This window comes from Pongo abelii, chromosome X (assembly GCF_028885655.2).
Source record: "Pongo abelii isolate AG06213 chromosome X, NHGRI_mPonAbe1-v2.0_pri, whole genome shotgun sequence".
NCBI lineage: Eukaryota > Metazoa > Chordata > Mammalia > Primates > Hominidae > Pongo > Pongo abelii.
The window spans coordinates 157,693,999-157,706,464 of NC_072008.2; the positions used below are offsets into that span (position 1 = coordinate 157,693,999).

The following is a 12,466-nucleotide window of genomic DNA, read 5'->3' on the forward strand; positions in this document are numbered from 1 at the left end:
TGAACAGTCTATTGAAATCATACTCATACTATTTCTACACACAGTGAACAATACAACCACAATAATCAACCTCAAGCTAGCAACAAAGTTGCAAGGTCCATAAGAAGCTTCTTCAGTGAGCAAAACACTGTGGTACAATTAAAACATTTAGGAAGGGGAAAAAAGCCTTTTAACAACATAAAAGTTGTTTACTGGTGTTTCCTACTGTAAAGTTCTTCTACAAATTAAAATGAAGAGCAATTTATATATGTGACAGCGATCTGAGATTACAGTGCAGACATTTCCTCTAACATTTGGCTGACGAATTTTAGTGTAACAGATTATGACTTAATATTTTTTACACAGTTATGATCTATAGCACAACTAAAAACAAAAAATACATATTCTAAGTCAGTACACTCTTCTCAGCAATATCTGGGTGTAGATGAATCTGTAGGAAGTAGGTGAAGCTGTCAGTTTTTTTTTTTTTTTGAGATGGAGTTTCCCTCTTGTTGCCCAGGCTGGAGTGCAATGGCGCAATCTCGGCTCACTGCAACCTCTGCCTCCCGGGTTCAAGCAGTTCTCCTGCCTCAGCCTCCCAAGTAGCTGGGACCACAGGCATGTGCCACCACGCCTGGCTAACTTTGTGTTTTTAGTAGAGACGGGGTCTCCCCACGTTGGTCAGGCTGGTCTCGAACTCCCGATCTCAGGCGATCCACCCGCCTCGGCCTCCCAAAGTGCTGGGATTACAGGCGCGAGCCACCGCGCCCGGCCATCTTCTCTTAAACCAACAGAAAAAACGTATATTGGCAGATGTATTTGATTTTTTACCATTATGAATTCCAATGTGAAATTCTCATAAGTATGTGAGTACATTATAAACATGTAAGTGCACTCCCATATATATGCACACAGTCCATTAATTAAATTGGGGGAATTAAAAATGTACTGTCAAGTTAAAATGAATTTTAAGAAAAAACTGCATTCACAAATCTCAAAGGTGTAGAAAAATGAAATCATAAAATAAATAATGAATATGGGTGTCAACTAAACTTCCATAGAAATATGCCCACAAATGTGGATGCAGTGATTGTCCACACTTGTGATGACTGGGTGGGAAGACATTCCCTAGTGAAAGCATCTAGTCTCTCTGACTTCTCTACACAGAGAAGACTTTCTAGATATAAACAGTACTTAATCTGTTATAGCCTTTGTTAACAGTTGCCATCTTTATAACATGTAGGGTTAACTTACTATGTCTTAATCTATTTAACACGTTCTGAAATACCAATGTTTAAGTCAAAGCTTCTATACATGGGTCCACCTATTTCAATTTATCTGTCTACGTAATAGCTGCCTATCTTTGATACATTTTAAGTAGCTGTTAAAACAAACTAGGTCAACTAGTTTAAGAGATATTTTCTACTCTATTGCTCATCTTTTTAACTTTCCTCCACTCAAGTATTTATTGTGTAAACGTGCACTGATAACCAGATATTATATGAGTGAATGCTGCACTTTCCTGTTAAACAAAATCAGTCTTATCAAATATTAAATCCACGATATTTTCCTTGGCTTAAATTGAGTATTTGCTTTCTATTTTTCCATAATCATTGCAATGTTGCCAACAACTACATCACTTAAGCTTTCTTTTTCACGACTGCAGGCAAAGACATATATTTACGTTAAACACTCAGACATATATTTACATTAAACACACAAAATAGAAAACAAAATTTCAAGTAAAATAAACTGTATCCACATCTATTGAACCAAACAGGTCTGAGCATCTAGATTTTACTTCTATAAATTACACAAATACATTGTACATTCTTAAATAATGAATGCTTACAATATTGATTTGTATGCCTTTCCATATGGAATGACTCAACACAGGAATGTGAATGAATCAATGTTACTGTTATAGACTGCAACACTCTTTTGATTTTTTCTTTTGTGGCTGTTGTTTTATCTTCCTGTTTTCTGCAGGCTACTGTATCAGTCCTTTTGCTTTGGCTATAAAATCTGTTTGAGCTGAATGAGGCAACACTGGTTATTAAGGCTTATTTCTATGATGGAGTATTATCCTTAAATCTGAAGCCATTTCCAGAGAACGGTGAGAGAATCACAGCTATCTTGAATCTTCAGGGCCTGTTTTGATGACTTTCTTTTCTAAGGTAAAAGCTGAGTGAGGGTGGTCTTTTAAAATCCCAAGGCTCCCTGATGAGTGGGACTTTGCCTCACTGGGATAAAGTCTGCTCAGCTCCCCATCCACCACAAAATTATGGGGTTGTCTGTTCTGTAAATTAGGCATTCGGAGATTCAAAGGTCTTTCTCCTTGTCCATCTGGGTTATCGGAAGTCAGGCCTTTAGGACTGTGCTCTTCTGAGCTCCGCCTGTAAAGCCCTGCAGACAGCCTTGTCTCGGCATGCTGCAGTCTCTCATAGCCAGCTTGGTTGCAAAGGAACTCCATCTGCTTTGCCATCACCTTTTCAGGCTGCTGTGAACTAAGAGCTGCGAGTTCTTCACTCTTAGCTCTAGCCAGCTGGAAGAGCGTTTGCACAGAATCCTGGAAATCTGGAAACCCATCCTCCACTTTAATCCTCTACAAGGATAATTCACCTCTTTCTTCACATTTTGACTTGGTGGTTCTGTAAGTATATTTATAGGTGACTTCTCGAGAAATCTGCCTAGCCAAGGCAAAAAGCTCATCTCTTCTTGTCATCAGAGCATTATCCTTCACACAGAGTTGAGCAGCCGCTTCATTAACAGTGAGCTCATGAAGAATGAGATGTTTTCCATCCTTCCTCTTTGAGTCAAATCTGCCATATATTCACTGTATTTCCAAATTTCCTCCTCTTTGTGTGGATAATTATCGTTCATCTCAAAGATGTGACCAATCATTTTGGCCAACTTCTTGTTGACTTTTAGCAGCTCTTTCACTTTGTTCAAGTCACTTTTCGGCAGTGTGGGGGCCATCCGCTCCACACACTCTGCCACAGAGAGCACAGCAGCAGCATCCAGTGCCTCGCTGCTCTCCTTTGGGGACGTGTGGGAGCCCAGGTCTGCTGGGGAGAGGCTGTGCTCGCTCTTGGTGGCATGGTGGCCTTGCCAGAGTCTGGACTCACCAGCACTCTGCAGTGCTAGGCTCCCGACCACATCTGACTTCCCCTGTCCCAAGCTCTGCACACAGGTGGTGGCAAAATTGGGGAAATTGGGTGGTAAATTGGGTGGTAAAAAAGTTGGGTGGTAAAATTGGGGATTTTAAAATGAGGTTCCCAGGCATTGCTACTCCTTTCATAACTACTGCAGGATATTCCCAGCCATGTCGGTGATCTCCCTGGTAATTTATAGATCGGTATGCTACTGCCAGGAAGGGAAGTCAGCGGCTGATTGAAAAGCCCAGGGTTTGTGACCCAGTCTCTTAAAGCCTTCTGTAGCCTTCTAACATGAAGGGGCTTGCTAGCCATGCCAACGAGTGCCATGATCTCCAAAAACTCCTCTTTTCCTGCTTCACAGAGTTGCTGGACATCATCACCACCTTGTTGGATAGAGGCATCAAAATAAGAAAGTAGATTGGCTTTTTGTAATATTGTATACAGCTGCAACTCCCCCAGGGTCCTGGGTAAGGCCTCGGCCATTACTGTGGGTGGGTTTACCTCAGCTAGCAGCTGCAGCGGTCTTGGCACGCTCTCCCCGAGGACTGCTCAGCCCCAACTCCGAAGCGACGGCCCCTGGCTCTCCCTCCTCTGGCAGCTGCGGAGTCCGGGACGCCCCCGCTCACATCGAGGAGGGAAGGGAAGGTGGTGGGTGCGCTCTCCCTGCTGCCTACCAGCTCGGGCCCGCCGCTTCTTCCCGCTGCCCGCCCCGACTGCGCTCACTTGGCCGCGGTGGCGGCAGCGCCTCTCCCCACTCCTATGCTTTTAATTGAGAGCCCCGTAGGTCTCTGTTTCGTCAGCCCTAAATGACCTAGGGATGGTAATGTCAAAAAAGTGAAGTAGTCATGTAAACCCTCCCACAGATAACAATAATAGAAACTGGATGATACACCCAAATGCAATTATTTAAAGACACTGAAATGTCTCTAAGAGCATCCAGAATACAGATGATAATTTACTCTAAAACTTCCAGCTGTAAGATTGTGATTTTGTTGCTTTATAGTAAGAGGATGACCTGCAAACCCCACAGCTATGACTACTGAAAATAATGTTCGAAAATGATAGCCTCACCAGCTCAAGGTGCCAGAGTTCAGAATTCAGGGATGTAAAATCAACTTGTAATTTTAATTCTAGAAATATGATTAAAAATTTTAAACGGCAATTCCACTATTAAGGTAACTGCAGCAGAATATGACCCAAATTCTGAATAAGTGATATAAATGAAGTGAATATAAATATAAGTGAAGCAAGGGAATAAAGGATATTGGCCGAAATCATTGAAAAGAGGGTACTGGCTCCATCATTTCTTAGTTGTGTGACTTTGAGCAAGTCACTGTTCTTTTTTGGGCCTCAGGCTGCTCATCTCTGAAATGAAGATAATAATGCCTACTGACTGTTGCAATAATGTGATGGCATATGAAAATGATATCATAAGCTGTAGAGCCCAGCACTAGTGTGCGGTGTTATTCGGATTTCCTTCTCTCTTCTGAAAGTGAGTGGGAAAATGCCATGAGTAAGAACACTGGACACTTCAGCTGGTAACGGTTCAAACCAGACACTATTTCTAGTCAGGGCCTCCCTTCTCATAAGTTGTGCTTCCCCTGTTTTCAAAACATAGGTATACATTGGGGGCTGAGGTTAGACAAACAAAGATCAGCTCATGGAAGGCCCTGAAATACAGGCTAAAGAGTCAGGAATTCATCCAGAGGACAAAGGCAAGCACTGGACAGTTTTGAGCAGAAAAGGGATTTGGGGAATGTAGTATTTTAAGAAGGTTCATTTAAAATGGGTATATGGGCTGAATTGAAAAGAAAGGAGAACTGGAGGCAGGATGAGTAGTTGGGAGGTCGATTGCAATGATCAGTTTAAATGATAAAGAGCTATCAAATAGAAAGGAAGAAACAAATTCAAAAGAGATTTTAAAGGAAGCAACTGACAAATGACTGGACATGGAGAGTGAGAGACAGAGAAAGGGGACGTGATGACTAAGTTCCTAACTTAGGAGCTTGGGGGAATTGGGGCAATTGGGATATCACTAAGAGAAACAGAGAAAACAGGACAGGACTTAGCCGTGGGGCATGTATGTGGGGAGGGTAGAGGATGGATAGATACGGGGCAGTTAATAGCAAGTCATGTTGGGCTACAGTCCATCCCACAAGCCACACTGGCCCTCACCTACCATTTTGTATTTTTTTTAGTGACATGGTCAGTCAAATGCAGCCAGGAGAGGCTCAGGAAGAAACAAAGTTGATTATCTTCCCAGGTCCTAGAAGCAGGAGGCACACCACACCACACAGGACCATGTGGGAAAGCACCAGGGTCATCTGGAGGCAAACACAGGAATGAGGTGAGTGTTTAGGCCATGGCTATCATTGGGGTTTCCTTGAGAAAGTGAAAGCAGAACAGATGATTGGCTTAGGATTTTCTAATTTGTATAATTCTGACAGGCTCTAAGCTATAGGGATGGGGCCTAGTTGCCTCGTACCTGGCCCTGAGATGATTAAGGCAGAAGGATATTGCATCCTGTGACGTATGGGCCAGATAGAAGAGGTAGGGCTCCTGGCTCTGGTTTGGTTAGCTTGCATATCAAAGGCAGTTTCCTGGTTGAGCCATTTGTTATCTCTAAGAATTGGCTAGCTCCAGGAGGGGCTGTCTCTCCACAGCCAGAAAGATTTTCTAGAATGTGAAATCATAATATATAGAAAATGAAGAAAGTACCTAACTGGAGCTCTGTGTTTCAGGCAGGTCAGGGTCAGTCTGTCCCATCCACCCTACTCCACCATCCCAGTGGCGTACCATAGGTTATATATTAATCTCCCCATTAATAGACCTCTGGATAGATTTCAGTTTTTCACTATTTTACATGATGTAACTGAGCTTTAAAAAATCTGATATGGATCAACTCATATAATCTTCTTGGGGCCATGCCTATTCCAAGCTCCGTCTTCCGCAACCTATTTTATTGCATGGATACTAGGCAAGTTTAACTGATTTTGCTACTTGGAGTCTCCAAGGAGCAGAAATGACTTGCTTGTGCAGATGGACATGATGATGTAAGCATGTTCTCCTCAGGACTCTGGCTCTTTGAACCCAGTCCTACAATAGCAACTTGATTATTGTGGTTTCACTTAGTGCCCTCCTAATTCTCTATCCGGGGATCCGGGAGCTTAGCTGATGTTCTCTGACAGTTGCAGTGCTGACAGACCTTATCTTTTGATTGAACCACATTTAACATTTTTCTTTTGAGAATCCATTTATTTTAGTTTAATTAAATTGACTTCTGTGTTTTCAGTCTATTCTTTCTCCCAAGAAAGAGAAAAAAAAAATAAAACATGCTCTTCCTGTGCTTTCTTGCCCCGTATTTTTCACCCTCCTCTTTTACCCCTCTGTTTTCAGTGCCTTCCATTCTAGGAGTGGACAGTTAGAAGTTATGTGTTCATTTCCACTTGCTGAGTCATAGAATCCCAGTGTTGAGTGGGTCTTAGAGAGACTTTAGTTCCATGATACCATTTTACAGACGAGGAAACTGGGATTGAGAGAGGTGAAGTCACTTGCCTAGACAAAACAGCTAATACCTTATTTGAGGAACGAAGAATAAATTTTTTAGGCCCTTTCCTCATTCCTAAATGTGTTAGTGTCTCCCAATCCCATGCTCATGTACACTGATAGATTATACTTCCTATATTCTAATACTATTTTCCCATTTTACAGATGAAGAAACTGTATCCCACTGTGTGAAGCAACGTGGCTACCCAGCTAGAAGGAGGCAGCAAGAAGCCATGGATGCCCAGGTCACCAGGGACACAGGTAGAACTCACAAGGAGTGAAGAGATCAGGGGAATACAATAGAGTGGAATACAATGTCAAGCATCCAGGATGCATTGAAAAAGCACTACCTCTGGAACAGGAAATAGCACTGCCATACCACTTGCGGTCCAGTTTCGCCAGTATTTTGACATTGACCTGTGTGGGCAAGTTTAAAGCACACAAAGTCAATGTGGGAACTTCTCCCAACATGGTTGCCTGTGCTGACATCTTCATTAGGTTTTCTTGGAGTTTATACTGAAGTGAAAGGAACTTTTTCCTTTGTAAAAATTAGAGACTGAATTATCCACCTGAATTGTCCTTCTAAATGGAATGTTTTCCAGGAGATATATTTCCAGGAAACACCTTTACCCGGCCACCAAATGTTTGATGGTAGCCAGGGCCTAGAGATATGAAGACAACTGGGGAAAAGAGCATTTGACTCTTGAGTCAAAATAACCCAATAATGTAGGTTCTGGTTTTGCCACTCGCTAACCAGCACCTGAGTCACTTAATTTCTAATAAGGTTTCAGTTTCCTCATCTATAAAATGAAGTTCATGAAATCTTTCCCACCTACCTCACAGGGCTCCTGAGAGCATCAAAGTGAGATGGTGGATGTGAAAGTGCTTTGAAAGCTCTAAAGTACTGGATGCCAGGATGGGTTAGCTGGGATCCTGCACAAGAGAATGCTTGATTCACTTTCAATTCCCATCCCCAAGTATGTTAGTGCACCACAAGCTCCTTGAGAACAGAAGAGTATCTCATATTGATCTTTTATCCCCTGAATACCTAGAGAAGTACCTGGCATATAGTATGTGCTTACTAGCTCTCTGTTGAGTAAGTTAATTGGCCAGATATTGACAGTAATTTATCTGGTTTGCCTCCATGGTGGTACAATCAGATGTAGGAGAGGATATTAATTTCTATTGACTTAAAAAGCGGTGGACAAAACATCATAAGCTAATAGATTTTTGGTAGAGGGTTAGAAGAAATAATTTGTCTAGTTTTACCATTAAGATTTATCTCCACCCACCACATATACACTCATGCATGCACACTCACAGGCTCACATGCTTATCCCCATTGCTATTAGCTAATTGACAACTTTCCCAGTTTTCTATTTCACCTTGTAGAAAGCACTTTTCACTTGCAAATTAACCATACTGTCAAGTCAGAAGGAGGGTTTCTGTCAAAATGACTTCTGGACAATGTGTTGAAAGAATACCAATACCAAGGATTTTAAAAACTCAATTTAAGTAAAGTCAGAGAAGGTGAGAGCTAGAGGGAACCTCTGAGATAATCTAGTTCAAAACCATCATTTTCCACATGGGGAAACTGAAGCCTAGAGAGGAAAAGAACTTGCTCAGTGTCACATTTGTAGATTATAATGGTTTGAGAGTGGAGAGAATGACTGGGAAGGGCATGTCTTACTTCAGAGTGACTCTGGAGTAAGACAGAATTAGTTTTATGTTTTGATTTTGCAACTGTATGAATTTGGCAAGGGACTTATTTCACTAAGCTTTTTTTTTCTTTACCTGTAAATTGAGTATAGTGATACACACAATAATTCCTACTTCATAGGAATATTATGCTGGTTAATATTATGTGTTATGTTGACTTGCCCATGGAGTAGGGTGGGGGTGCCCAGACATTTGGTCTGGGCAAATATTATTTCTGGGTATATCTATGAGAGTGTTTTTAATCTGTATGTATTTTTTAAACAGGTGGGAGTCTTGCTATGTTGCCCACATTGGACCAGAACTCCTGACTCAAGCAATCCTCCTGCCTCAGCCTCCTGAGTAGCTGGGACTACAGGTCCATGTCACTACACCCAAAAAATGGAGGCTGGGAAGGGTAGGGGGAAGGGAGAGATATACAGAGATTTGTTAAAGGATACAAAATTACCCTGATCTGATCACTATACATTATATGTATTGAGATATCACTGTATCCATGAATATGTACAATTATTATTTGTCAATTTTTAAAAACCATATGACTTGACAGACTGAGTAAAGCAAATTATCCTCCCTAATATGGGTGGACCTCATCCAATCAGTTGGAGGCCTGAATAGAACAAAAAGGCTGAGCGAGAGGGAGCTCTTTCTGCCTGAGTGCCGAAATGGGACATTGGTCTTTTCTGGCCTTCAGACTCAGACTGAAACATTGACTCTTCTTGGGTGTGAATGCTGTTGGCCTTGGGACTGGTACTATACAACAGCTCTCCTGGGTTTCCAGCTTGCTGACTGCAGATTTTGGGATTTCTCAGCTAGGAATCATGTGAATCAAGTCCTTACAATCTCTCTCTCTCTCTCTGTATATATACACATACACACACACAAACACACACACACACACACACACACACACTCTCTCTCTCTCCTATTGGTTCTGTTTCTCTGGAGAAGCCTGACAAATATAATAGGATATTGTGAAGAGAAAATGGGATACCATAGCCCCTCTCCCGGCATCTGGGGCAGACTAGGGGCTCAATATGAATTCCCTCTTATTCCCTTTCCTTCTATTTCCCTTTACATCTTCACTGATTAGCCTTGTGGGTAGTACATAATAGAGATATCATAATATTTGTTGATTAGAATTGGTTGTCACCTTGATCCCATGCAGTGCTTTAGGATCAGTTATCCTTTCAGGAAGCAGTCTCCTATTTTAGACAGATATTTGTAGGTACAAGTGACTTTTCATGGCCTTCTCATAAGTTCCTGTTTGATGTGACATCTCAACTGCAAGAACATTGGCATATCTGCTCCTTGGCACACTCATCTACCACCAGACCACTGCAGAATGGAGAAAGCCAGAAGGGGGTGGGAGTGAAATCAAAGCTAGAGAAGAACTTCACCTTCCACCAAGCCTGCAGTCCCCACAAGGGTAATTTCTCTCATCTTGGCACTTTCCCACTTCATCTCATAATAGCAGAAACCTATTTTCAAGTCTCTTATGAGCCCCCACAGTAATTTGTACAGCTCTGTTTTACAAATAAAGACATAGAGTCTCAGAAAGTTTAAATAACTTGCCCAAAGTCATGGATCTAGTAAGCAGCATAGCTCAGAGGCAAGACAGCAGCCACCACTTACTGAACACTCACCCTGTAACATAGCTGTGATTATTGTCTTCCTCACCTTTCAGATGTGAAAAATTGGGCTTAGAGAGTTGCCCAGTATAGCCTGTTAGTCAGTAACAAACTGGGATTCACAGTAAGTTGCTTACACTAAATACTTGCTGAATAAATGATTGTCTCTCTGGGACAGGGTTTCTTGACCTTGGCGCTATTGATGTTTTGGGCCAGGTACATTTTTTATGTGGTGACAGCTGCCCCATGAATTGAAGGATGTTTAATAGTGTCCCTGGCCTCTACCTACTTCGAGACCAGTAGCACATCTCCCAAGTTGTAACAACCAAGTATGTCTCCAGACATTGCCAGATATCCCCTTGGGGACAAAATCATCCCCCACCTCCATTTGAAAAACCTTGCTCTGGACCTTTGGTCAGCAGACTTTACAAGGAACTCTTGCTGGCTTCCAAACTTTGATGCTCTTGGAATAAAAGAGATCTTCTTTCCCTCCTGGAAGTTCTCTGAAGGGTGTTCTCAAACTCATGTGTGACTGAGTTTCCTGATTTGTAATTGATTTTTCCAGCTTTGTTTTATGAAACTTGTCACTCTTTCAGTGGTCACAGAATTACAAAGGATGTAAAAAAGGTTTTACCATTTACCTAAATTTTCTTTTTTTTTTTTTTTTTTTTGAGATGGAGTCTTGCTCTGTCACCCAGGCTGGAGTGCAGTGTCGCGATCTCGGCTCACTGCAAGCTCTGCCTCTGGGGTTCACGCCATTCTCCTGCCTCAGCCTCCCGAGTAGCTGGGACTACAGGCGCCCGCCACCATGCCTGGCTAATTTTTTTTGTATTTTTAGTAGAAACGGGGCTTCACTGTGTTAGCCAGAATGATCTTGATCTCCTGGCCTCGTGATCCACCTGCCTCGGACTCCCAAAGTGCTGGGATTACAGGCGTGAGCCACCGTGCCCGGCCCTACATTTACCTAAATTTTCTGTGAACGTGGAGTGGGCATCTGTTGAGATGAACTAGCAAAAGTCTAACTAGTTAGCAACAAAACAAAACACATAATTAAGCAAAAAAGTGAAATGTCAAATAAATTAAAGATAGAATTACAGGTATTTTCTTCTTGACTTCCATTTCTCTTTGTTCTTAATTCAAACCCAAGATGAGCACTATTCTTTAGATTTAGTATTCAAATTCCATTTACCATAGGCTTCTGAGCCTGTCATGATTCTGATCTGGCTATTGTGTTCATGTAATCATGAATCTGAGATAATGAATGTAGCTATTGCAATGACTGAAAATATCTTGGGATGGGATTGGTGGGAAGGAACATTATCTTGACCTTTGAAAACTTTAATCTCCTACCACCTAGACTGTGTAGTAAGCCCTCCCTGGCCTAAGTCCTCTCTTAACCCATTTGGGGCAAGACTGTAATAGTAGGGAGTCTTCTAGGGTGGTAGATGCCTTCCCTTTCCCTTGGAGCCATAGAGAAGTCCTTTCCTCCTTATAGCCTCGGTTTTCCTCCTGAGCAATATGAGAGGTGTGCAACAACTAACTAAAAGTTACCATGTTTCTTTGGTTAATAAACCCAGGACCATTATTAGCTCCTAATAATAGTTGCTCACATTTGCAAAGCATTTTATAGATATAAAAGGAGGCATACAATTTCATAGATTTGAAGGTACTCGTTTTTTCCTGTTGTATCATCCTCAAAACTGGGATGCATCTAAAAATCGATGGCATTTTAGATTAGATGAAATGTGTCATATTTTTCAAAATATTGGGGAAACAGTACAAGGTTGTCAATATTGCAGTGTTGCCTTGGGAAATGGGTATGAGCAAATGGACTGAAATGGAACATGAGGGAACACTTGGGAGTTATGAAAATGTATGTATTAATTGTGGCAGTGGCTATGAGAGTACACTTTTGTAAAACTTTGTCAAACTATACAGTTAAAAAGGGGTGGTCCATTTTATTGCATGTAAATTATAACTCAATAATGTTGATGTAAAAAGAAAAAAACAGAAAATTTAAGTGAAAAAAAATATTCCCTTCTTGTAACTCTCTTTGCTTTGGCTTTCAAGACATCAGTGAAACGCTCTTTCAGGTTCATGTACAAAATGTGGATAATAGGTTTGTTCAGAAAATTAAATGAGATAATGCTAGGAAAGTACTTGGTTTAGGTCCTGCCCTGGCATTAACATAGCACAGTTGACAGGGGCTACTGCCTTTCTTTCTTCTGTGCCTAAGATGAACCATTGTATAAAAGCATAATGATCAGCATTACCATAGCTGATCACTGTTTCATTAAACAAATATATTTTTTTCTAAATCTCAAGTCAACCAGGCTGTTAATAAATTATTAGGAAAACCCCCAAATCAAATATAATAAATATTATATGTGGACAATTTGTCAGTAAAATTGTATATGATATGAAGAGAACAACTCA

At 41.4% G+C, this 12,466-nt stretch overlaps 1 pseudogene; it reads right to left on the reverse strand.

Moving 5' to 3' along the window:
• Positions 1-1,936: 1,936 nt before the first annotated feature.
• LOC100447937 (NGFI-A-binding protein 1-like) lies at positions 1,937-3,620 on the reverse strand (annotated as a pseudogene).
• Positions 3,621-12,466: the final 8,846 nt, after the last annotated feature.